Below are 24,123 nucleotides of genomic sequence, written 5' to 3'. Positions count from 1 at the left end.
TGATGGAACAACATTACCGAAACCTTCTCAGCAGCCACAGAAAGCGACATGAACCAAAACGTGTCCAAAGAGAAGGGTTTCGCAAGGCTGCGGACCTCAAAATCGTCTATTTCGAAATAGCCACAGTTACACATATTCGAGGTAACGAGGTACTTAGGTGATCAGTTTTCTCCGATACGAGAGAAGCAATAGGACGAGAGGACAGTGCGCAATTATTTGGGGCAGATAAGTACTAGAATATAAGAAACAGTTTTTAGAGGGTGACGTGTGCGTTAAAGCTTAAAAGACAAGTACATAAAAGGAAAACATGGCGTACGAAGTCTAATCAGTGAGAAATGAGGTGGTCGAAATAAAACTAAAACAGAGGGAAAAAAGAATTAGGCAAGTACGAATGCTTAAAACTTAAAACTCTGCCGGAACAGGCCTTGAAGGCCCAATGGTACCGACCCGCCACTCTGTAATCGTCAGCCCACAGGCGCCACAGTATGCAGATATGTAAGGGAATGTGGTCAGCGCACCGCTCTCACCGCCGTACGTCAGTTTACGAAACCGAAGCCGCTACTTCTCAATGAAGCAGCTCCTCAATTTGCCCCTCAAGGGCTGAGAACTACTAATTCTATCCAGAAGAATTTTGAGTAGCCCGTTAGCTGAGGAAGATGAGGTGCTCGTGCTAGAGAAAAATTGACTCATTCCTTCAAAGTCTCTGAGGTGTCTCAAAGGGCACAAGCCAGTGGCTTCCGTAATCCATCATTCCTCATTTTCACGGTGTCGGGATGCGCCTTGCAATTTCCTTGCATAGAAATTACCAGGTTTCTTTCGAATAGTGTATCAGGCATATACGTGGGAGGGGTGGAGCACCGCGCAGCGTGAAATTACCTGCCAAGAAGCGTGAGCGCCGGCAGCAGCTGCATGGCTGCCACCTTATCTCGCCCTGGCCAACTCCTCGTGACTCCACCTGGCGCTCAGACCAGCTCACGCGCGCCGCAAAACGAGACGGGCGTATCCGATAACCCGGCACCTGCAAACAAACGCTACCGATCGCTTGAGCATTCGACTGTGGCGGTATCGGTGCGTAGCACATCTGTGTTCGCTACCCAGCTTCTTAACTGCATACCGAAATTTACACCCCAGAAATCGGTATTATACACAATACATGTTGTTACGTACAATACATTATACAATACTGGCCATTAAAATTGCTACACCAAGAAGAAATCCAGATGATAAACGGGTATTCAATGGACAAATATATTATACTAGAAATGACATATGATTACATTATCACGCAATTTGGGTGCATAGATCCTGAGAAATTAGTACCCTGAACAACCACCTCTGGCCGTAGTAAATGCTTTGATACGCCTGGGCATTGAGTCAAACAGAGATTGGATGGCGTGTACAGGTACAGCTGCCCTTGCAGCTTCAACACGATACCACAGTTCATCAAGAGTAGTGACTGGCGTATTGTGACGAGCCAGTTGCTCGGCCACCACTGACGTTTCTGTATCCAGAAAGGCCCGTACAGGACCTTCAACATGAGGTCGTGCATTATCCTGCTGAAATGTAGGGTTTCGCAGGGATCGAATGAAGGGTAGAGCCATGGGTCGTAACACATCTGAAATGTAACGTCCACTGTTCAAAGTGCCGTGAGTGCGAACAAAAGTTGTCCGAGACGTGTAACCAATGGCCCCCCATACCATCACGCCGGGTGATACGCCAGTATGGCGATGACGAATATACGTTTCCAATGTGCGTTCACCGCGATGTCGCCAAACACGGATGCGACCATCATGATGCTGTAAACAGAACCTGGAGTCATCCGAAAAAATGACGTTTAGCCATTCGTGCACCCAGGTTCGTCGATGAGTATACCATTGCAGGCGCTCCTGTCTGTGATGCAGCGTCAAGGGTACCCGCAGCCATCGTCTCCGAGCTGATAGTCCATGCTGCTGCAAACGTCGTCGAACTGTTCGTGCAGATAGTTGTTGTCTTGCAAACGTCCCCATCTGTTGACACAGGGATCGAGACGTGGCTGCACGATCAGTTATAAAATGCGGATAAGATACCTGTCATCTCGACTGCTAGTGATATGAGGCCGTTGGGATCCAGCACGAGTTCCTTATTACCCTCTTGAACCCATCGATTCCATATTTTGCTAACAGTCATTGGATCTCGACCAACTCGAGCAGCAATGTCGTGATACGATAAACCGCAATCGCAATAGGCTACAATCCGACCTTTATCAAAGTCGGAAACGTGATGGTACGCATTTCTCCTCCTTGCACGAGGCATCACAACAAAGTTTCACCAGGCAACGCCGGTCAACTGCTTTTTGTGTATAAGAGATCGGTTGGAAACTTTCCTCATGTCAGCACGTCGTAGGCGTCGCCACCGGCGCCAACCTTGTGTGAATGCTCTGGAAAGCTAATCATTTGCATATCACAGCATCTTCTTCCTGTCGGTTAAATTTCGCGTCTGTAGCACGTCATCTTCGTGGTGTAGCAATTTTAATGGCCAGTAGTGTATACACCGTATATTGTATGAATAATATTATACGTATTTTCATATACACTATTAGCTGAGTACCTGGCGTTGCGTGGGTAGGTATTTACTCCAACCTTGTATTAGTCCGTCTCTTCCTTTCCCTTGTCTCTGCGCATCTCCTCCTACCCCTCTCTCTGTCCAACGTCTCATTCCCCTCGCTCTCTGTCCCCCACTCCCCACTTCTCTCTGTCCACCTACTCATTCACCCTCTCTCGTAAGTTACCACCCCCAATTCCAATAGGAGACTAGCAGTTCTTACCCCACTGCATCTCTTCCCTTATTACAACTATCACGTGTGCCAGATTGGGCTCAAATCTTCCCAGGGGTTTAGGATGAGCCTTACCCCCTTGGCTTTTCCCTGGTGCGCACGTTGTCACACATGTTTCACTTACATTTAATGTATTTCACACGTATTCGTATATATATTTCACCTGTATCTCTAGCGCATTTCGCCTTGCGAATTAATTTTTGGGCACATCAGTGTTAATGTGATCGAATCTCGGACCGGCACACAGTTTTAATCTGCCAGGAAGTTTCAGGACCAACGCGCTTCATTCTTTTGTTGGCTGCCGAAGGACAAACTCAGATAGACCTCCACCGGAGAATGAATAATGTGTATGGAGCAGCATGAATTTCGAAAACCACCGTTCCGTGCTCGTCACGATTCTACAAGATGGCGCTCAGTCTGGGAGGCCAGCCTCATCCCTTACGAACAACTACAAGTGGGCGGTTGATGATGCAATTAGGACGGACAGCAAACCAGATGACTGTTTGCCTGAAGTACCTGCTGCGTGTTGAAGGCTTCCTATTACTAGATTCGACATGAGCCGGTGCCACCACCGGGAACTGGAGTCGAAAGTTTCGTCAGTGCAATGACATCGTCTGTCGTTCCCTCGTCGCATGAACTTGAAGAGCCAGTAATCTGCTGGAAAGGTGATGCTCATCCTGTTCTATGATTACTGGGGCCCAATGTTTATTGATTTCAAGGAATCTGGTATTGCCGTCAGTATGGAATGGTACTGCGCTGCACTGGAGACATTTACGAGGCGCAATTAAGGCGAAACAACCGAAAAACCTGCGGCAGGGATATTGCTGCTTCGCTCCCATATCGCAAATGTCGTAACTCAGAAATTACGCCGAGTCAAGCGGGAGACACTCGTGTATCCATCCTATAGTCTTTATCTCATCCCATGCAATTATCACGCCTTCGGTCCCTTAAAACAGCCCTTGAAGGATCAGCGATTCTAGTCAGACGAGTCATGGACGTCTTCTCGCAGCAGGACACGGGTTTTTAGTAAACGGGTACTTAGGAACTGGTGCGTCCGAGAGATGATTGCTCAACGCTGGCACTGTGCGGCCTCCGAACGGAAACTTTTCGGTTGCTCCTTACATAAAGACTACTGAAAGAAGTCTTACTGAGACATAATACTATTATCTTAATGGTATTAACAGTACAGAAAATTATGTGTGTGAGTGTGGGATCATCTGGCTGAGGAGCAGCAATATGGCGGTAGGGGATGGGGGAGGGAGATAGTGTAGGAAAGACGAATAAAAGAAAAAAAATATAATCACATCCAGAGATGGCCCAGACGGTATCCCCGTAAGATTTTATGTTGAATATGCTACAAATATAACACTATTTTTATCCGTCATCTATCAGAGATCATTGGAAAGGCGGTAAGCTCCACGGGACTGTAAGAAGGCCCAGGTCATAGCAATCTATAAAAAGGGTAGAAAATCGGATGCACATAATTACCGGCCAATTTCACTGACATCGATTTGTTGTAGAATCATGGAACATATTTTGTGTTCAGACATAATAACCTTTCTAGACTCTGACAAGCTCATCTGCAGAAACCAGCACGGTTTTAGGAAACAGCGGTCATGCGAGACACAGCTGGCCCTCTTTGTGCATGATATACAACAGGCTCTAGATACCGGCTCCCAGGTTGATGCCATATTTCTCGACTTTCGAAAGGTGTTCGACTCAGTTCCGCACTGTCGCTTGCTACAAAAAGTGCGCGCTTACGGTCTATCCAATGACATATGCGATTGAATAGAAAGTTTTCTAACAGACAGGGATCAGCATGTCGTCCTGAACGGGGTAACTTCAACAGAAACAAGAATAACTTCAGGTGTGCTCCAGGGCAGCGTAATGGGTCCTCTGCTTTCCACGATTTACATGAACGATCTGGTTGATAGTATTGACAGAGGCCTTAGAGCTTAGACTGTTTGCTGATGATGCTGTAGTCTACAGTAAAGTAGTATTACACGAAAGTTGTGAACAAATCAATGAGGATTTGCAGAAAATAAATGCGTGGTGTAGTGACTGGCAGTTGTCTCTCAATATTAGTAAGTGTAATCTACTGCGTATAACAAGGCTAAAATCCCCATTAATGTATGAGTACAAAATAAATGATCAGTCTTTGGAAGCGGTAACATCAGTCAAGTATCTGGATGTGACTATTCGAAATGATCTCAAATGGAATGATCATATTACACAAGTAACGGGTAAGGCGAACTCTAGATTGCGGTTTATTGCTAGAATACTGAAGCGATGCAGTCCTTCAACAAAGGAAATAGCTTACAATACGTTAGTTCGTCCAGTCATAGAGTATTGTTCGTCTGTATGGGACCCTTACCAGTTGGGTCTGATTCAAGAGATTGAGGAGGTCCAAAGAAGAGCGGCAAGATTCGTGACTAGTACATTAAGCCATCGCGAGAGCGTTACAGATCTCATAGAATGTTTGAAGTGGGGCACACTTGCAGATAGATGACGTGCCAAACAGAAGAGGCTGCTCACTAAATTCCGAAATCCAATATTCGCCCAGGATGTAGATCATTATTATGATTATAGATTATAACCACCAACTTTCATATCGCGTAATCGTCTCATTCAAAGATAAGGGAAATAAGAGCTCGTACTGAGACGTTCAGACAGTCTTTCCCTCGCGCGATCCGCGAGTGGAACAGAGGGGGGAAATAAGACTGGCGGGAATTGTGCCCTCCGCCACACACCGCTTGGTGGCTAGCGGAGAATATATGTAGATGTAGACATTTGTGTTACGAAGTATAGTCTCAAAGTTCCCTCAGAAAAATAGTTAACTTACGTAATTTTTTTTTTTAATTCCCGCGCTACAGTATCGTACTGCGTCGCTAGGAGAGCTAACCCAAAGTGTAGCAGCCCGCTGACAAAGTGCGGATAGGCTGCACCCCGCCCCCCCCCCCACCACCACCACTCTCTCTCTCTCTCTCTCTATCAAGCAGAGTGCTACGGTGCCATAGCTCGGGGATTTCAATGTATCTCCCTGTGCCTGCAAAAAAAAAATAAGAAATAAAAATAAAAATAAAAATAAAAAATAATTACGTAACCTCTATTTACGAGGTAATAATTGAAACTTTATCACTGCGCGTCGTGCTTGTAGTTCTGACTCCAGCGAACATAGTACGACCGCGCCACGAAATGTGGTTGCACGTGGCACCGGTTACTGCTGCGAGGCGACGTCATCAGGAGCAGTGCAGCTTTCGCCAACGGGTCTGCGAACCGCAGACTGCCGCAGACGCGGCCGCCATCGACCGCAGCGGTGCAGGCGCGGGCGGCGGCTGTGCGCCGCGCGTCAGATGGAATTAGCCGCGGCGGGGCGCACTTTCTCCGACAGAGATTTCCCCCGCCGCTTATTCCGGCATCTGAATCCCGGCTAGCTGTTTCATCTCGCCGAGATCCGCCAGTACGACTGTTTTGCTCGCGAAACACGCGCCTGTGATTACACCCTTCCCTGTACGTGCAATGTCGGCGCAGCGAGGCGATCAGCATTTTATGCTGGCGCTTCTTTGTGAGTGAGGTATGTTGATCTTCCAAACGTGCGTTAACCGATTTTCCTTTCAATACATAAGGGGTGTAACGCATAGAAGAGCAGGTATTTTTAGTTTTGACTGAGAACGGTACACTGAACAACATTACATCGGTATTTACTGCATCTGCACACTAGTAATTGAAGCAATTAGAAGCCCACGTACATCATGGAAGAGCAAGGTAGTAATGCCTGTTTCCCCTTCTCATCAGGGCAGGTGTCGAAATTTGGACGCAAAGGCGCAAAACGGATAGTCTATATTGCCAGAAAACATCGGGTCGTAAAGTTTATTACGTGGTTGTGGGATGACTCTTCAACGCAAATGAATGCGTATTCGTATTAAAATATCGCATAAAAAATATCTCCACTTATACGGATTACACCCTGAGTAGCGAACTTTGCGGGATTTTCAGCAGCAGGAGCTACATGCAGTCAAAAGAATTCTTCTTTTCCTTGTGCCTCTGTCCGCAATCAGCGCATTGTGGGCGTGGTTATTACCTAATGTGGCATGGTTAATTTAAGAGGTGGCCGGAAGTCCTTTTTCTTTATCATCCACCGGGATGGAATGTGTTTCCCCAACCATCTGCATGTAGTCCTATTCATGTGAAAGTGGCTAAAGGTATTCCATATGTATGTGTATTGCGTAACTGAGACGGGATTTCGGTACCAGCCCGGTATTCAACTAATGGGATGTGGGAAACCACCTAATAACCCACATACAGGCTGGCCGGAAAATCGACCTGTCGTCGTTAATTGCCAGGAGGATTCGATCCGGGACCGGCGCACCTGCAGGTCCCGGAAGTGGCACTTTAACATGCACTAGTCGGGCGATTAGTAGAATGAATTCTGCGAGGTCATAGAGTGATTTAGCTTTTTCACAAAGTCGAAATCGTACGTGTGCTGAATGTCCTACTGATCCAGTCAAGTGTTAGTCCTCAGAATAACGCTTCTGTCATCTCAGGTTTGAATAATAACCTTTATTCAACGCCAACATGAATACAAAACCTCAGTGATCTTCACGGTACTATTTTGTACCTGGCTCATATGACTAATTTTTGTTGGTCCTCACAGATTTTGGTGAAATACGGATATACCATCCCTTTTCCTTACTCAGTGTTCGTATTCACGCCGTGTGGATTTTTATGACGAGTAGTTCACAGTCGAGTCTGTGCTTTTGTGGAGGACTGTAGGAAGAAACAGAGTAAAACGATACTCAGAAGAGAAAGAGGACACACAGAAGAATATTATTGACAGGCTGATATCCGTTTGCGTGATATACTGTAGCCATTCGGATGATACCAGAGCGATTGTCGAATTTAATGGTACCGTGTGATAAACGGATTATCACTTGTCCTCACATCACGAAACATTGCAGAGATGTTTATTGTTTAACCAGTGACGTCAGCGCAAAATATGCTAATCATAAACTGCACAAAATCATACCTTGAATGTCATATGTTGATGATAAAGTAGCCCTCTGACGCCTGAATTCAAACCAGCTATCCAGGTATCATCAAAAACAATTCTGTTTTTCAAGCAGGTCTCCACTGTACCAGCGGTAGATGTACGATGTTGACGGGAAAGGCGGTACAATTTGTTAATACTTTAGTAAGCATTTGACACGACGTTAAAGATTAAGATAGGTAAGAGGTTGCTACAGACAACATTACAAACATTTGCTGCTACACTCTTGCTTACCACCCTTGCGACTGACACAGTGAGCATTAGGAAGCTTTTGTGAACACGACTAAGGTACATCATGTTCCTAGAAATAAAGGAAAAAAGGAAGAAGGTAGTGTCAAATGCAACAATTCCCAGGAGCTGCTGCTGTTTTCTGCTACTGTTTGCGAAAGAACCTAGAAAATTGTGTGGTGAGATCGAAGCACGAACTGTTCCCCTTTACGACCCAAAAAACACCTGTTGTCTGACTACACCTTCCTAAAGATTGCTGGAATCAGCCACAAGTTTAAAAACTATGGGTATCTACCTAGGGATAGACTTATAACGCAGTAGTAATGAAGGCAAATTCCAGACTGAGAGTGATTGTAACAATCATAAGGAAATTTAATTGAACTAACAATACCTTCCATCAAGCGATCCTTTAGTATTGTACTTTTTTTTCGGGCTAGCAAGAAGTATCAAGTCGGAATAAAACAGTGGTCTGTGAGGAGAACTGTGCGATAAATCACTGCTTTGCTGCGGCAGGGCGACTTAAAGGCCATACTCGATAAAATAAACTTCACGAGAAATGTGTCTGACGTCACACTAAGGTATCCTCTCAGATTCTTTACTTTTTTAGTTGTCATTAAAAGTCCCCCTTTTGAGGGGCAGTCAGCTCCCAGGTTGCTGTTCTTCAGCCTCCGATTAATTAAAAAAAATGAAATACATCGAGAGAAGATAAGAAAATTCTGATGGGTGACTTAATTTTGTTGATGTGACCTATTCCCTGCAACAATGGATATAACGGTCGTGTGAGTTCCTACTAATAATTAAGATCGAAGGCATTTTAGTGCGGATGAGGGCTTGGAGAGGATTCCGTGTGAAACATGACGTGAAGTGTGTGGATGGGGAAGGACTCGTGGTTGGGAAAGAGTTGGAAGGAACCATGTGAGATTTAAAAATTTAATATAGGCTAAAGCTGCTAGGACCCAGAAAACGTGGGGATAACATTAAGGTCTTGGAGCTGGAGGCGACTAAAATTTGCGCAGAAAAGGGTGCGTAGGCTATGGAGACGTAAGGAAGGAAGACCAGTTGTCAATGGGGCAGCAGTAGTACATGATAGTCAAGAATGCGGAATGTAATGGGCCAGTGGGGGTTCTTCTGCAATAGAGATGCAGAGCAGGACGAGGTGTGCCGCTATTAGGGGACGGGGAATGACTTAATGAACTGGTAGACAGTAAAGATGGGAGACTGTAAGGAAAGCAAAGTGGAGAGTTTACTGTACACAGATTTGAACGAATTGCTGCAATTTTAAGAGCGACTGAAGTATGAAAAACCTGGATCAGAGATGCAGTGGCGGCTAAAGGAGTATCCCCAGAAATGTATTGCTCATTATTTCGGATACATATACCGATGTGGACCGCTACAGGAGAAAGTAGGCCATAATCGCCTCGTTTTCTACTTTCAACGTTTCACATTCCGGTCTTACAAGGACACACGAATTAGAATTCGCTGCTGGTCACTTCAGCCGACGTTGAACAGACGGCTCGGTAGGACTAGCGACTGAGACGTTTCCGCAAACACCTCCGCCTCAGCCCCTGCGAGATGTCAGCGACCGCGCGGACCAGCCAGCAGGCTCCGAGCAGCCGTCGAGAACTGGTCCAGCAACCTTGACCGTGAGGCCTGGCCGCAGCCTCCAGCGGTTCCACCGCTTTCTCCAGCAGCTGGCAGCTTTCTCCGCTCCAGTCGACGACCCGACCCGTAGCGCGCATGCAAGCTGCGAAACGCACAATGTTGTGCAAACGATGAGACTCGGTTTATGCAGCTGAATGTTCTCGTATGTTACAGACGCACTTCACACTGGACACATCTGTAAATAAGGTATTGTCTTTATGTAACCGCGGTCTTTTGATTGGATGTTTATCAGTGGCAGTTAATGACGGCCAGTCCTCCGTATATGACACCTTAACTGTTTCATTTTAATTCTGCTACCAGAGATACTTTCTGTCGTCGCAATCGTCATATACTATAAGGAATGTCTCGGCCATCAGCTGATTTTAAATAATGAATCGTAATTCCGCTGGTCGCCCTTTTTTGGTTTTCAACTCTGGACATAGTTTCAGTAAGGAGTTATTCGCGACTCTTATTTTCGACGTGTCGATCGCTGTTTTATTATCTTCTGATTAAGAGTGTCAAGCATGCCTCCCATCAACATACACGTTAAAAATACAAAAGTAAACCACAGATGGATCCTAGTCTTGTGAAATCAGGATTAATAACCATCTGCCGCTTGCGTTTGTGATTTTAACAGATCTGAAGATCTGTCCAGTGCTTGAAACCGATGCTCAAGATATAACAAAACAGCAAAAGTCAGACTGGAAGTAAGTGTACTTTAATCTGTTTATTCATATTTTAATTGTTTGCGAATAGTGTTTCTGAGGTGGTTGGTTCGTTGTTTCGGGGAAGGAGACCAGACAGCGAGGTCATCGGTCTCATCGGATTAGGGAAGGACGGGGAAGGAAGTCGGCCGTGCCCTTTGAAAGGAACCATCCCGGCATTTGCCTGGAGCGATTTAGGGAAATCACGGAAAACCTAAATCAGGATGGCCGGACGCGGGATTGAACCGTCGTCCTCCCGAATGCGAGTCCAGTGTCTAACCACTGCGCCACCTGAGGTGGTGGTAGGGAATTAGTTCAGCATTGGCAGTTGAAGGCAGCAAAACGAAAGCCAAAGTTTTCATTTTATGTTCAAGAAATCGTTCACGTAGCAGAACTGTACCGTCATTTGACCACCGGGCATACTCCCGTACGGACGACACAAAAATAAGCATACCTGGCGTAGAGAAACAACTGAAAGATTTCAGAGCAAATAAATCATCACGAAGATAAGAGACTACAAGTTAGGGCTCATACGGAGGCGTGCAGATAGTCGTACTTCCCTCGCTCAATTTGTAAGTGGAACAGTAGGGGAAATGACAGGTAGTGATACAGGATACACTCCGCCACGCACCGTACCGTAGTTTGCGAAGTATCTACACTCCTGGAAATTGAAATAAGAACACCGTGAATTCATTGTCCCAGGAAGGGGAAACTTTATTGACACATTCCTGGGGTCAGATACATCACATGATCACACTGACAGAACCACAGGCACATAGACACAGGCAACAGAGCATGCACAATGTCGGCACTAGTACAGTGTATATCCACCTTTCGCAGCAATGCAGGCTGCTATTCTCCCATGGAGACGATCGTAGAGATGCTGGATGTAGTCCTGTGGAACGGCTTGCCATGCCATTTCCACCTGGCGCCTCAGTTGGACCAGCGTTCGTGCTGGACGTGCAGACCGCGTGAGACGACGCTTCATCCAGTCCCAAACATGCTCAATGGGGGACAGATCCGGAGATCTTGCTGGCCAGGGTAGTTGACTTACACCTTCTAGAACACGTTCGGTGGCACGGGATACATGCGGACGTGCATTGTCCTGTTGGAACAGCAAGTTCCCTTGCCGGTCTAGGAATGGTAGAACGATGGGTTCGATGACGGTTTGGATGTACCGTGCACTATTCAGTGTCCCCTCGACGATCACCAGTGGTGTACGGCCAGTGTAGGAGATCGCTCCCCACACCATGATGCCGGGTGTTGGCCCTGTGTGCCTCGGTCGTGTGCAGTCCTGATTGTGGCGCTCACCTGCACGGCGCCAAACACGCATACGACCATCATTGGCACCAAGGCAGAAGCGACTCTCATCGCTGAAGACGACACGTCTCCATTCGTCCCTCCATTCACGCCTGTCGCGACACCACTGGAGGTGGGCTGCACGATGTTGGGGCGTGAGCGGAAGACGGCCTAACGGTGTGCGGGACCGTAGCCCAGCTTCATGGAGACGGTTGCGAATGGTCCTCGCCGATACCCCAGGAGCAACAGTGTCCCTAATTTGCTGGGAAGTGGCGGTGCGGTCCCCTACGGCACTGCGTAGGATCCTACGGTCTTGGCGTGCATCCGTGCGTCGCTGCGGTCCGGTCCCAGGTCGACGGGCACGTGCACCTTCCGCCGACCACTGGCGACAACATCGATGTACTGTGGAGACCTCACGCCCCACGTGTTGAGCAATTCGGCGGTACGTCCACCCGGCCTCCCGCATGCCCACTGTACGCCCTCGCTCAAAGTCCGTCAACTGCACATACGGTTCACGTCCACGTTGTCGCGGCATGCTACCAGTGTTAAAGACTGCGATGGAGCTCCGTATGCCACGGCAAACTGGCTGACACTGACGGCGGCGGTGCACAAATGCTGCGCAGCTAGCGCCATTCGACGGCCAACACCGCGGTTCCTGGTGTGTCCGCTGTGCCGTGCGTGTGATCATGGCTTGTACAGCCCTCTCGCAGTGTCCGGAGCAAGTATGGTGGGTCTGACACACCGGTGTCAATGTGTTCTTTTTTCCATTTCCAGGAGTGTATGTAGAAGTGGATGTAGATGTAGCTGTAGAACCTAAGCAAGTGCTAAAAATTGTCTAAAAATTAATATGCGGGCTATCCAGCTTACTCGGCACAGATTCCGAAACAGCCTGGTTCACTTCCCTGTGTCACGGCCGTTACGAGGCGCGTTCACTGCTTCACTCTTTGTTTAGGTTAAACTCAAGACAAGGTTCTTGACATTTCTACTGCAATGAAAACTTCAGCTGCGCTCGGGACTGCGGAGTGCGGATATAGATTACGTTAGAAGTTAGGAACAAAACTGGTAGAACACAAGCTGGTACAACCGTTTTTTAACAGATACGCAGTTCTCTGAAAGCTGTCGAATGCGACGCTTAGTGTTCAGATACTCAATTTCTTTGCAAATTAAGGAGCTTTCAACCGATGAATGTATTTTTCTTGCTGAAGATGTGTTTCGACAAGGCGATAAATACACAGGTTAGCGCAGGAGGCATCTGCTGAAAAAGTTCCCGGAAGCAGACGTAGCGCATCGTTATAAGGTTTGCGGCTTATGGAGAAATTTGTAGAGACAGGCTCAGTATTAAATTCCGAACTAACTGGAATACCAATGAAACTAAACGAACAGAAGTTGTAGGAAATTTCTGACTCTATGCTGCAGAGTCCGGTAAAATCATTGCCCTGATTGGCACTAGAAAAGGATATCGGGCTTCTCACCGCGCATAAGGCGGTTAGACAACCACTGAAACTGCTCCCATGTAGCGAGACAGCAGCGCACGTATTGAAAGACGCAGATCGTGGAAAGTGAAACCGTTACTGCAAATGGTTTACATCTCTTTTTAAGAGTATTGCCGCTGTTCTACTTGACGTCACCTTGTGTACAGACGAGAACTAGTTCCACCGCTCCGATCATGTCAACACACACACACACACACACACACACACACACACACACACAAAACACGATTATAGCCAACAGAGAATCCTTGTACTGCCCTTGAAACGCGATCGAATGACCAGAAAACTGGAGTGCGGGTAGCAGTATCTAGCGCATTACTGAGCCATTATCTTTGGTGAAATCGTTAACAGTAAACGTTATTGTTTAATCATCCACGATTTCATTGCCCAGGTAGAGGTAGACTCATAGTTTCAACAAAATGTCGCTACTGCGGACACAGCAAACAATACAGCTTTTTGGGAGAATGTATGATCTCAGTAAATCTGTGGTACCCCCTCGCACTCCGGACCTGACTCCACCAGACTTTCTTCTTTGGAGTGCTGCAAAATCTGTAGTAAATCCCAATCTCCCACGTGCGCTGTGTGACTTAAAACCTGAAATAACCGCGTACCTGTGAAGATTATCATAATCTGTTCTGCAGAACCTGTTTCCCAACAAAATTAAGCCGGGTCGGGCATGTATAGCCGTTAGTGAACGTCATTTCCAAAATGTGTATCCGAACACCCTGTATAAGCAATCAAATCGGGCTAGAGACTTCACATCGTACAGCATAGTCATTTGGTATGGCATAGAATACTGAATTTGAGACATTGCCTATGAAAGAAATGCAATATTCGTGGAAGTTGTTTTCCTTTACTTCAGATAATAGCGTTTTACAACAGCTTTCTTTCTTGTTACAGGTTATCACTCAAATAGAGGCAGCCGGGTATAGGGGATTCACTCATTCAACGAGCTGCATAGGTGGAGAAATCTGGTTACTGGTAAGTGTTGCTGTCTGTTGCATATGTGCCGCGCGGGATTATCCGAGTGGTCAAAGGGGCTGCAGTCATGAACTGTGTGGCTGGTCCCGGTGGAGGTTCGAGTCCCCCTCGGGCATGGGTGTGTGTGCTTGTCCTTGGGATTATTTTCATTAAGTGGTGTGTAAGCTTAGGGACTGATGGCCTTAGTAGTTAAGTCCCATAAGATTTCACACCCATTTGAACATTTTTTTGTTGCACATGTAATAGGAACATCCTTTTTACCTGTAGCGATAGGTGGACTCGTAAGTCGATATGTTCAGTCGAGAGCAACTTTATGATACCATCACAGATCGATTAGTATTTTGATGGTGGTATGTTTACAAATATCGAAGTTTTCTTGTGACACGACCTACACCAGGACCCCGACTTACCGCTAGTGCCATCTGTTGCAAAACGGCGGAAGCAAAGTTATAGATTTAGTAAATACCATTCTTCTTCCATCCTTATAAAAATAAAACTGTGCCAAAAAAATAGTTTTTCGTTCTGTAGTTACTTAGGCCAAATACTGGTGCTGGAAACGGAGACAGGGGGTGGGGACAGGGTACAAGATAATATCGGTACTCAGGGGTAGCCGTCTCAGAAAGGTTGGGAGTCATCGGTCCAGAGGCCAGCGGATACTCTCTGTTTTGCGGGTGTGCCCTCGCGTTGATTCTCTTTGGCGCGGGCGTTTAGCAGCGTCGCCTCAGAGTCGCACACGAGCAGGATTTGCGCGCGTGGCCGCCCACGTGGCAGGTGGACGCGCTGTACAAAGCGGCCGTGCTGTGGGTGCACCACGGCCCGTGGACACGGCCGCTAATTACGAGTATTTCGCTGAGGAGGGCGCTCCCCGGCCCTCACACACACGTGCACACACAGTGCGGGACATCAAACGGCTTGCCGCCCGCCGCGGTGCGCTGCAACGCGAACCAGCAGCGCGCCCTGTGTTTGGCCGGCGGCAGACCCCGTCTCCGCTACCAGACCGCTGATAGCGATGCGCAGCGGTTCTGTCTGACGCAGCAGAGTTCGCCAACAGGTGTGACAAGTAATTTTAGTACACGAGAATGGAATAGGAAAGAAGCCGAGTGTAGTGTTGCCAGACATACTCTCCACCACATACCTGACGTAACTTGTAGCATGTAGATACACACAGTGAGGCCAACTCCACAGGCAACATACATCTGCGGTTTCCTAACAAACTATTATAGTCGCACTGTCGTTCCTAATCTGACAGGGTGATTTTGCTGAAAAATTGTAACAAACATTCCTTGAGAAGATAAGGAGCCCAAAAGATTGCGTCTTAAGGCGTTTAAGCTTTGGCAGCGATGTTGACCTGTTTGCCCAGGTGATGATAACTACACTTAGATTTATGTCGCTTTACTTAATAAAAATAATACACCTGTTCCTGATGTAAATGAGATTCAAATGTTGCTAGACTGAATGTAGGTGCCGCGATTTAAATAACATTCCCCATCTACAAACTGTCAAAGTTGAATGTAACGTTTATTATTCTTCATCACACATACTGAATAAAAACTGGTGATTAAACCGGATGACATTGTTAGGCGAAATAAATTTAGCATGATCCACCAAAATTCTGGTTGGAAAAGAAGTTATATAAGAAAAGAAAAGGAAGAGAAACAACAAATTGTCATTGCTTAAATTGTTCCAAGTCACTTCAATACTATCACAATAAAATTAAAGAGTAATAAACATGCGATGTAATGAACTTAATTGTTGATCGGCGTTCAAATCAATAGAGTCCGCCGACCGGTGTGGCCGAGCGGTTCTAGGCGCTACAGTCTGGAGCCGAGCGACCGCTACGGTCGCAGGTTCGAGTCCTGCCTCGGGCATGGATGTGTGTGATGTCCTTAGGTTAGTTAAGTTTAATTAGTTCTAAGTTCTAGGCGACTGATGACCTCAGAAGTTAAGTCGCATAGTGCTCAGAGCCAATTGAACCAAGCCATGAATAGAGTCCCACTAGCTAACTGAGTTAGACTCATTGCAAATAATGCCAAGTCCGCTCCAGCTTCAACTACGATAAATACAAGTTCCACTGAACTGCTGGGGGGATAAAATCAGAGTAGTGGCTATTATGGATTTTTCTAACTCCCACTGAACTATCGCATAATATCTACAAATACTGAGACCGTTGTCTCCAGTGGCGGTCAGTTATCATGTGCCAATGTGCTACAGCACACGATAAAAATAGGTCTAAAATAATGCTAATTCTCTTCGAATGCCAGCCACAAATCACAGTAATATTTATGGCATTTCCCTTAGAAATCGATCTATAAAAAGCACTAAAAAGTCACCATTTCCCTTCGAATGTGTGCTGGTATGCAAATAAAATGGCCGAAAACTTGTTTTTTGTAGCCCTCTCTCCGAGATAACTCGAAACCAGTGTCGGGTGTTGGAATCATGATCAGCCCCACTACTATCAACTCGGAGAAGGGACTCAGGTGTCTGTTTCAACTTCTCATGCTCCAATGCGATGTCATCTCTTTCGGCACTACGGGTGCTACGTTGCTCACTATACTAGCTCGGCCTTTTCCTTTGAAACTCCGTGTAACGTTCGGTGCAAGCGTATTAAGTAAGAGCCGCCGTAATCCTAAGTGGGTGAGTGTGGTCAAGCCTAAACCCACCAGCTCGGGTTCGATTTCCACTGAGTCCACAAGCTTTTCATTTAATTTTATTCCTTGCGATATTAAATAATCGATTAAAAATTTAAATATACTTCAGCAGTTCAATTTATTCAAACAAAATTAAGACATTCAATTTACTTGCAAACCTTATAAGTCTACACTACATTGTAACGCACACGTAAAATTTTGCACAATCCTCAACTGTTCGTCTCGGAAGAACTTAAAAGTTCCAAAAGCGAACGGGTGTACCATACCTCAAACCGACGTAGTCTTAGCTCTGCAACTTCATCCATAATATTGAGAAACAGGCAATGTGGCGGCCGGCTAACTTAAGTTTGGCGCCTCCTTACTCGAAAATTCGTAGCATCTATGTCAGTTAGCGACTTAGACCGGTCACCAGCCTTATGTCACAATTATTTATATCATAATGCAGTTTTAAATTTGGATGCGCCATTCACCTCTTGGTGCCAGTGGCCGGGCGGACGTGGATTCACATCCTGGAAGCTGGGGTGTACAAGAAATACAGGCCCCGCAACGAATTTGTGACGTCACACTAGTCACCTTGTCCGCCATTTTCCGTGAACGTTTAGCTGTGTGCAGAACCCACGAGAAACCAATATGTCAGTGAAAAGCTACTCACTGAAGGTCTTGCCGGCCGCGGTGGTCTAGCGGTTCTAGGAGCTCAGTCCGGAACCGCGCGACTGCTACGGTCGCAGGTTCGAATCCTGCTTCGGACACGGATGTGTGTGATATCCTTAGGTTAGTTAGGTTTAAGTAGTTCTAAGTTCTAGGGGACTGATGACCTCAGAAGTTAAGTCCCATAGTGCTCAGAGCTATTTTGAACTGAAGGTCTTAACTTCGTCGTGTGCTATCGAGGGCTTGCGTCCTTTTAAATGCGCAGTTAAGAATCACTATGTAGGGCCGCGGCCTGTATTTCTAGTGGGCGTCGTTGGCAGTACGCAGATTTGGCAGTTCCACACGGTCCCAGCCATGCAGATCCACGACCACCAATCTCTCCAGCGCGTACAATTTAGCCGCGACGCTCGACCAAAACCATCACTCACTTCAGCTGAGTTTGCAGTGCCTCGTGTTACAACATATGGACAGAAAAGCGTTCCGAGGGGGTTATACCTAGGTAAATGGTGTCGCGTTAACGTCAGTTAAGCCGGCCGCTGTGGCCGAGCGGTTTTAAGCGCTTCAGTCCAAAACAGCGCGACTGCTACGGTCGCAGGTTGGAATCCTGCCTCGGGCATGGATGTGTGTGATGTCCTTAGGTTAGTTAGGTTTAAGTAGTTGTAAGTTCTAGGAGACTGATGGACTCAGATGTTAAGTCCCATAGTGATCAGAGCCATTTGAACGTCAGTTACGCCAGCCAACAACGCAAATGTATACTGAACCATATGTGCTGTCACTTCTGTGTCGTTCCACTTTCGTTTACCTGCACGCTTCATTATCATTCGGACATGGGATTGACAAAAAGTGTAAATACTCGACCATTAGTGCAAATGAACAGATGGATTTCTTAAATCACTTCCAGGAACTACCACAATAGTGCTTCTACTGTACACCCTTCATTTCAGCCTTCTGCAAGTGAGTTCTCCGTCTGTAATGACTTCGATATCGACGTTAAGCTTAAGTTTCATTGACAGGGTGGTGTCACGCGTTCTTTCCGCATTATGAATGGACTGAAGAAATTCGTGCCTATCAGCGTATAAGATATTATTACTTTTAATTGTAGCAGGTCTCCATAAAGATTACCCGTAGAGTGCTGCAGGTGTCGTATATCGCTTACTTTGCGCTGAATCCTAGCGTTCAATTGCTTGTTTATTGACATATTTTATAGCGTATTTCAACATTCATTCCTACATTGGGAAAGCAAATATTGGGATAATTTCGTGAAGTTTTAGTCAGAATCAGAAAAATTGGCTCCAACGAGCCTAACGTTGAGCTAAACAAGGAATCCTTTGATACTGCACTATGAGTTTTAGATTTTAATGACACTATCGCATTATACAGAAAATTAGTTCACACGCTTGGTTGCGTTTGCCTGTACTTCACAAAGAAATAAGAAATGATTCAACACATTTCTGCTTGGCATTTGCAGTCCAGCATTGTCTTCTGTATCAAGACTCTAGAAACTAAAATACGTTCTTTGGGCAAAATATCGACGCGTTGCTACGGTTTATTAACGTAAGTAGAAGAAAGAGTTACCATGCTCGCCTCATGTGTTATCTGTAGCTGCGACATACTTTTATCGCGTCTGCCTCCTATCGATTTAACTAAACGTGATCTAAATGTAGACGGAACTCGATAAATGTCCCATGAAACTACTGGTTCTAACAATGGAGACGCAAGTATAAGAATGCAGGATTCACTGGGGGACGTTTCAGTCACCATGAGCTCATCTTCGCGGAAATTACCTTACGTAAGGCAGCATGTCTGCGTGGAGGATGGTCATCGCTGATGAAGTCATTCGTTCCGTTCTTCTATTGAATACGGCTTGTAGGAAAATCGTTTAGCACGATTCGACGTGGTCGTTGTGGTGTCTGACCGTTCTTTACGGTTCACCACAAGTTTAGATTTGCATGTCATACACGTTCATTGTGAATGTATGTGGGAGTTGCAAGTAGGCTTTTTTCTTCTTTGTGTCGCTAGTAATCAAGAGTGACGCGTATCGTTCTTGTCCTGTTGATCTGAAATTGTGATTTTCTTCTGCCGACAATTTTGCGAACAATATCTATAATTTTTGTCCTCTTACATCAAGGTCCATACTTTGCAAACCACTATAAAGTGCATGACAGAAGGTACTTCCCGCAATAACAGTTATTAGGTCTTCTTCCCATTCCATTGAGAAGCATGGCTACCATCAACACAAAGGCTGGTTTGAATACCACGGTGTTTTGCTAGGCATGGTACTATTGGAGGTTGTATGCTGACGCTTTTCTCCGACCTTCGAACTGACTCATCCATGCACCTATAGGAGGACATACAGGTTACGATTGATTCCAAATCACGGTGATGATCGGCATTTCTCACATTCACGAAAATTACTAGTGGCGAAGTAAGTGATAGATGGAAATCCTAGTACTTACGAGGAATCGATCAGAGACCCTTCGATACGCAATCTTGCACTTTATTGCAGTGTAATCGGGAAACATACAGAATTAGATACCCTGTACTATACAAATGATAGTATTAACGCCGCTTTATGTATTTACTTGCTTTATTTTTGGTATTACGCGTGTTTTAATCTTTTTATTCAGGAATAGTGGAAAATTTTGTCTCTGGAAAATTATTATGCTTAAGTCAAGGCCGAGTTGATTGAATAAATAATCTGCTATCATCCACTCTATGACTAATTTCAGTCAACACTATCTGAAATGGTACTGGATTTAGCTTCAGGGGAGATCTTATCGTCCAATCTGTATCATGGGGACAAACTGTGTACCGCGCGTAGTGGGTGCGCGGTTTGAGGCGCCATGTCACGGATTGCGCGGCCCCTCCCGCCGGAGGTTCGAGTCCTCCTTCGGGTATGATTGTGTGTGTTGTTCTTAGTATAACTTAGTTTAAGTTGTTCAAGTAGTGTGTAAGTCTAGGGACCTATAACTTCAGCAGTTTGGTTCGCCGGCCGGGGTGGCCGAGCGGTCCTAGGCGCTACAATCTGGAACCGCCCGACCGCTACTGTCGCAGGTTCGAATCCTGCCTCGGGCATGGATGTGTGTGATGTCCTTAGGTTAGTTAGGTTTAAGTAGTTCTCAGTTCTAGGGAACTGATGACCTCAGACGTTAAGTCCCATAGTGCTCAGAGCCATTTTTTCAGCAGTTTGGTTCCTTAGGAATTCACACACATTTGAACATTTTGACAAACTATGGCAGGAATGCTACAACAAAGATTGTATTCCTATATTCCACTGTTGTACTGAGGTATTAAATATATGAGAAACTCCAAAACCTACTAATTCAGAGATTCCACTATTTTGACGTTCATCAGTTAACTCATGAACCGCTCCAGGTCTGCGTTAGATATGGTATAAATACTATTATTGAATCAACTCTTTTCGGTTTCGATGCCTCGTCATTTCGAATAAAACTGTCGAGCTTTCGACGGCTGGAACCGATAGTATTTTGTTCATGTATGGCGCCGCGGAAGACTCCGACGACAGATATTGTTTTTGTTTTTCTTGTTTTTCCCCGTTGTACTCAGTTACTTCCTCTTGTTTTAGTCGATGTCCGCTCACTACATGTGACAGACAGACAGGGAGACAGAGAAGGAGAAAAGGATGAAGAGTCGGTCATGGAGAAGTGCGAGGGAGGAGAAGGAAAGCAATATGTATAATTATGGGTGGAAGTACACTTTCAGAGACAGAGATAACGGTGGGAGACATTATGAAATGCGAAGACACATTGAGTACCTGCATTAAGAGTGTAATGTAGCTATTGCAACGGTGCATGAAGTCCAAGTGTTTACGTGAGTGAGGCTTGCGCGAATGCGCCGTATAGCCGGAGGCGCGAGAGAACTTTTGTCCTTGCAGTTTGCGTCGGTAGCTGCAGACCCAAGGACGGAGTGGGACTGTTGCGGCTGCTTCTAAGAGATTCGCGTATTGCGCAAGCAGGGGCGCGCCTCGTGAGGCGACACACATGAGGATCGTGGCGTGACGAGAAACGAGGACGCGACATTCAGTACGATGCTGTGCGTTTACCCAATCACACAAACACAAAACACACGTACACACGCAATCAGTATAGGATGTAAGTGCAGCATTTTTGCCTAATATTCCATGCGTCATTCGATTTTGACTCTAAACAGCATTGTGTCAGAATGTTAACTTATCCATCTTAAGCAGAAAAGAAGACGCTAGTTAAGTCTGTGATGCGACATAATTGCAGGACAGGTGGTAAAGTACATTGAAAATAAATTACATAATTATATCAGATGTAGTAGAGAGTGTGCCTTATTTTGTAGCATAAGCATCACCATTGAAATAGCTGTCGAGGCTACGGCAGGAATCGAACAGAATTCGTATTTCAATTGACAACGGTATTCTAAAGAGCCAAAGTTACAACTAAAAATAACACGCGGGATATATTCGCAATCACGTGATGCAGCGTTCAGAAGAATACATTGCCGTCGAAGAAAAAAAATTTGAAAAAATTGCTATTGTGATTTCAAATAAAGTTTCTTTTTTGGAAGTCCGGAATTGTTCGAGTTCGAACACGAAATATATGATAGTTGGAACTACAACGATACCGCTGAGGTACGTCAGCAGCTATGCATTTCATTTGTATAAAATAATGTGAAACCACAATCTCCGTCATGTTGTGTCATCACAAGGGTTTCTCGCAAACGATGCACCATACTGAGCTAGAAATTTTTAGCCCTTCTTAAGGACATCGCCTGGGAAGCATTTCGAAAAGTTTCATAAGAGATCATAGCCCTGGGATGTCATACTTTATAGGATTTATGCGAGTCTTATAGCCTAAAGCTCCAATATTTCCATTTTGGATGTTTTCCGTTGGCTCTCACGAAAGCTGAACTTGCTTAAGCAGATAATCAGGAAATGTTTCTGTTAGAAAGATCTCAGTAGAACCATCAAAAGGATACAAAAAAAAGGAAAATCTTGACTGGAATTCTTATAATACTTAGGAATGGAACTGACCATCAAAAGATGTTAAATTTCTTTGTCGTTGCAAACCAGTTGTGTTGTCTTTTGTGTGGTGGAAAATCTTGTGGATTTGTAAAATGGTGTAATGGGCTACGGCACTCATACAGAAAGAGGCGCTCCCTAATTAATGTTTAGAAAAATCGATTCTGATTCGCCGGCCAGAGTGGCCGAGCGGTTCTAGGCGCTACAGTCTGGAACCGCGCGACCGCTACGGTCGCAGGTTCGAATCCTGCCTCGGGCATGGATGTGTGTGATGTCCTTAGGTTAGTTAGGTTTAAGTAGTTCTAAGTTCTAGGGGACTGATGACGTCAGAAGTTAAGTCCCATAGTGCTCAGAGCCATTTGAACCATTTGATTCTGATTCACCAAGGTTTGAGAGCAAAGTTTTAGGTCTTTCTCTCGGTAAAGCTTGTTTCACTAATTGCGAAATACTTTCCCCCTTGAGAAACAATGGCTGGGAAAGGTACATTTTGATGAAATATCAAAGAAGTTGCGCTAGTTATGAAAAGTCCACAAAACACAAAACGAAGAGTGCCTCGTATTCCACAATATTCTTTGAGGTTTGTCTAAAGGGCTCAGTTCCCTTCTTTCCACTTATATTGATTCACGTAACTTTACATAAAGATTCAATGAACTATTGTTACGTGAATGATAACACGAAAAGCAAAGTTTTCTTATCCGACCACTCAACATGTATATGTTCCAATAAACATATATGTGTCCCACCGAGTAATGAAATGATGTTGATTCCGAGAGAACAGACCTTGCAATATTACAAAAGTGAATTCACATGTTACTACCTCGTTAAACACTGAAAACTAAGACTGGACTGCTGAGCAAACAGGTTTGGCTAATAAACATGATTCGATAAGGATCTGCTCGTTACCTGAATAAATGAGCGCCCAAGCTAAGCGTGGAAGACTCAATTACAGGTTTGGGGCACAATAATTTACATCCCAGGTGAATCATCATTCAGATAAAAATTCAAGGTCATGCGTGCGGGACGGAAGCTGACACACTACCTGAAAAGTGCGCGAAAATAGTCTTCAACTGAATTCGAATTTGAACGTTGCAACGACTGCTAATGCGTATATTGTAAATTACAAGGGAAAAAATGCAGGTGAACCTAAAGAGTACCGATGTTGTAATCTCTCATCTAATAAAAGCGTGCCTGATACACTGAGTTGAGTTCTGAAAACAATTCGGAATCATTTATCGTAATGCAGAACTGCAGAATGACGGTGGCAAGTATTTGAATGGAATTAAATGGAAGATCAGTCTAGTTTCGTAGTGAAATGAGCGAAGGACAGATGCTCTCGTAGGAGAGTAATAAAAACAGTTTTCTTTTTTTCTGAGGACAATTAGAATAATTTCGCAATTCTTTTTGCTATTTCTGGAACGGAATGCGTGCATCTTCTGTCTGTCATGATCTTGCCGCAGACTTGACTGTAAACCATTCTTCTCACCATTTTTCGAACTGCTCCCAACGATGGGCAGTTCTTACATGGAAAACGAAAGGGTATTACCAGCTGTCCTTGGAGCCGTTACTGGTAACCTTCAGACTGCTGTTTACAGTGGAATCCAGGAAAATCTACTG

General features: G+C 45.3%; 1 protein-coding gene across 1 annotated transcript in view; it reads left to right on the top strand.

The window, feature by feature from the left end:
* LOC126095484 (mucin-3A) overlaps positions 1 to 24,123 on the top strand; it is a 794,250-nt gene that overhangs the window by 151,200 nt on the left and 618,927 nt on the right. Inside the window, exon 4 of the mRNA XM_049910274.1 lies at positions 14,125 to 14,205. The gene's annotated coding sequence lies outside the window, so the exon portion shown is untranslated. The remainder of the gene's footprint in view (positions 1 to 14,124; positions 14,206 to 24,123) is intronic.

Source organism: Schistocerca cancellata, chromosome 8 (assembly GCF_023864275.1).
Source record: "Schistocerca cancellata isolate TAMUIC-IGC-003103 chromosome 8, iqSchCanc2.1, whole genome shotgun sequence".
In the NCBI taxonomy this organism is placed as follows: domain Eukaryota; kingdom Metazoa; phylum Arthropoda; class Insecta; order Orthoptera; family Acrididae; genus Schistocerca; species Schistocerca cancellata.
Note: the sequence above shows the minus strand (reverse complement) of the source record. Positions and strands in the feature narration are given on the sequence as shown.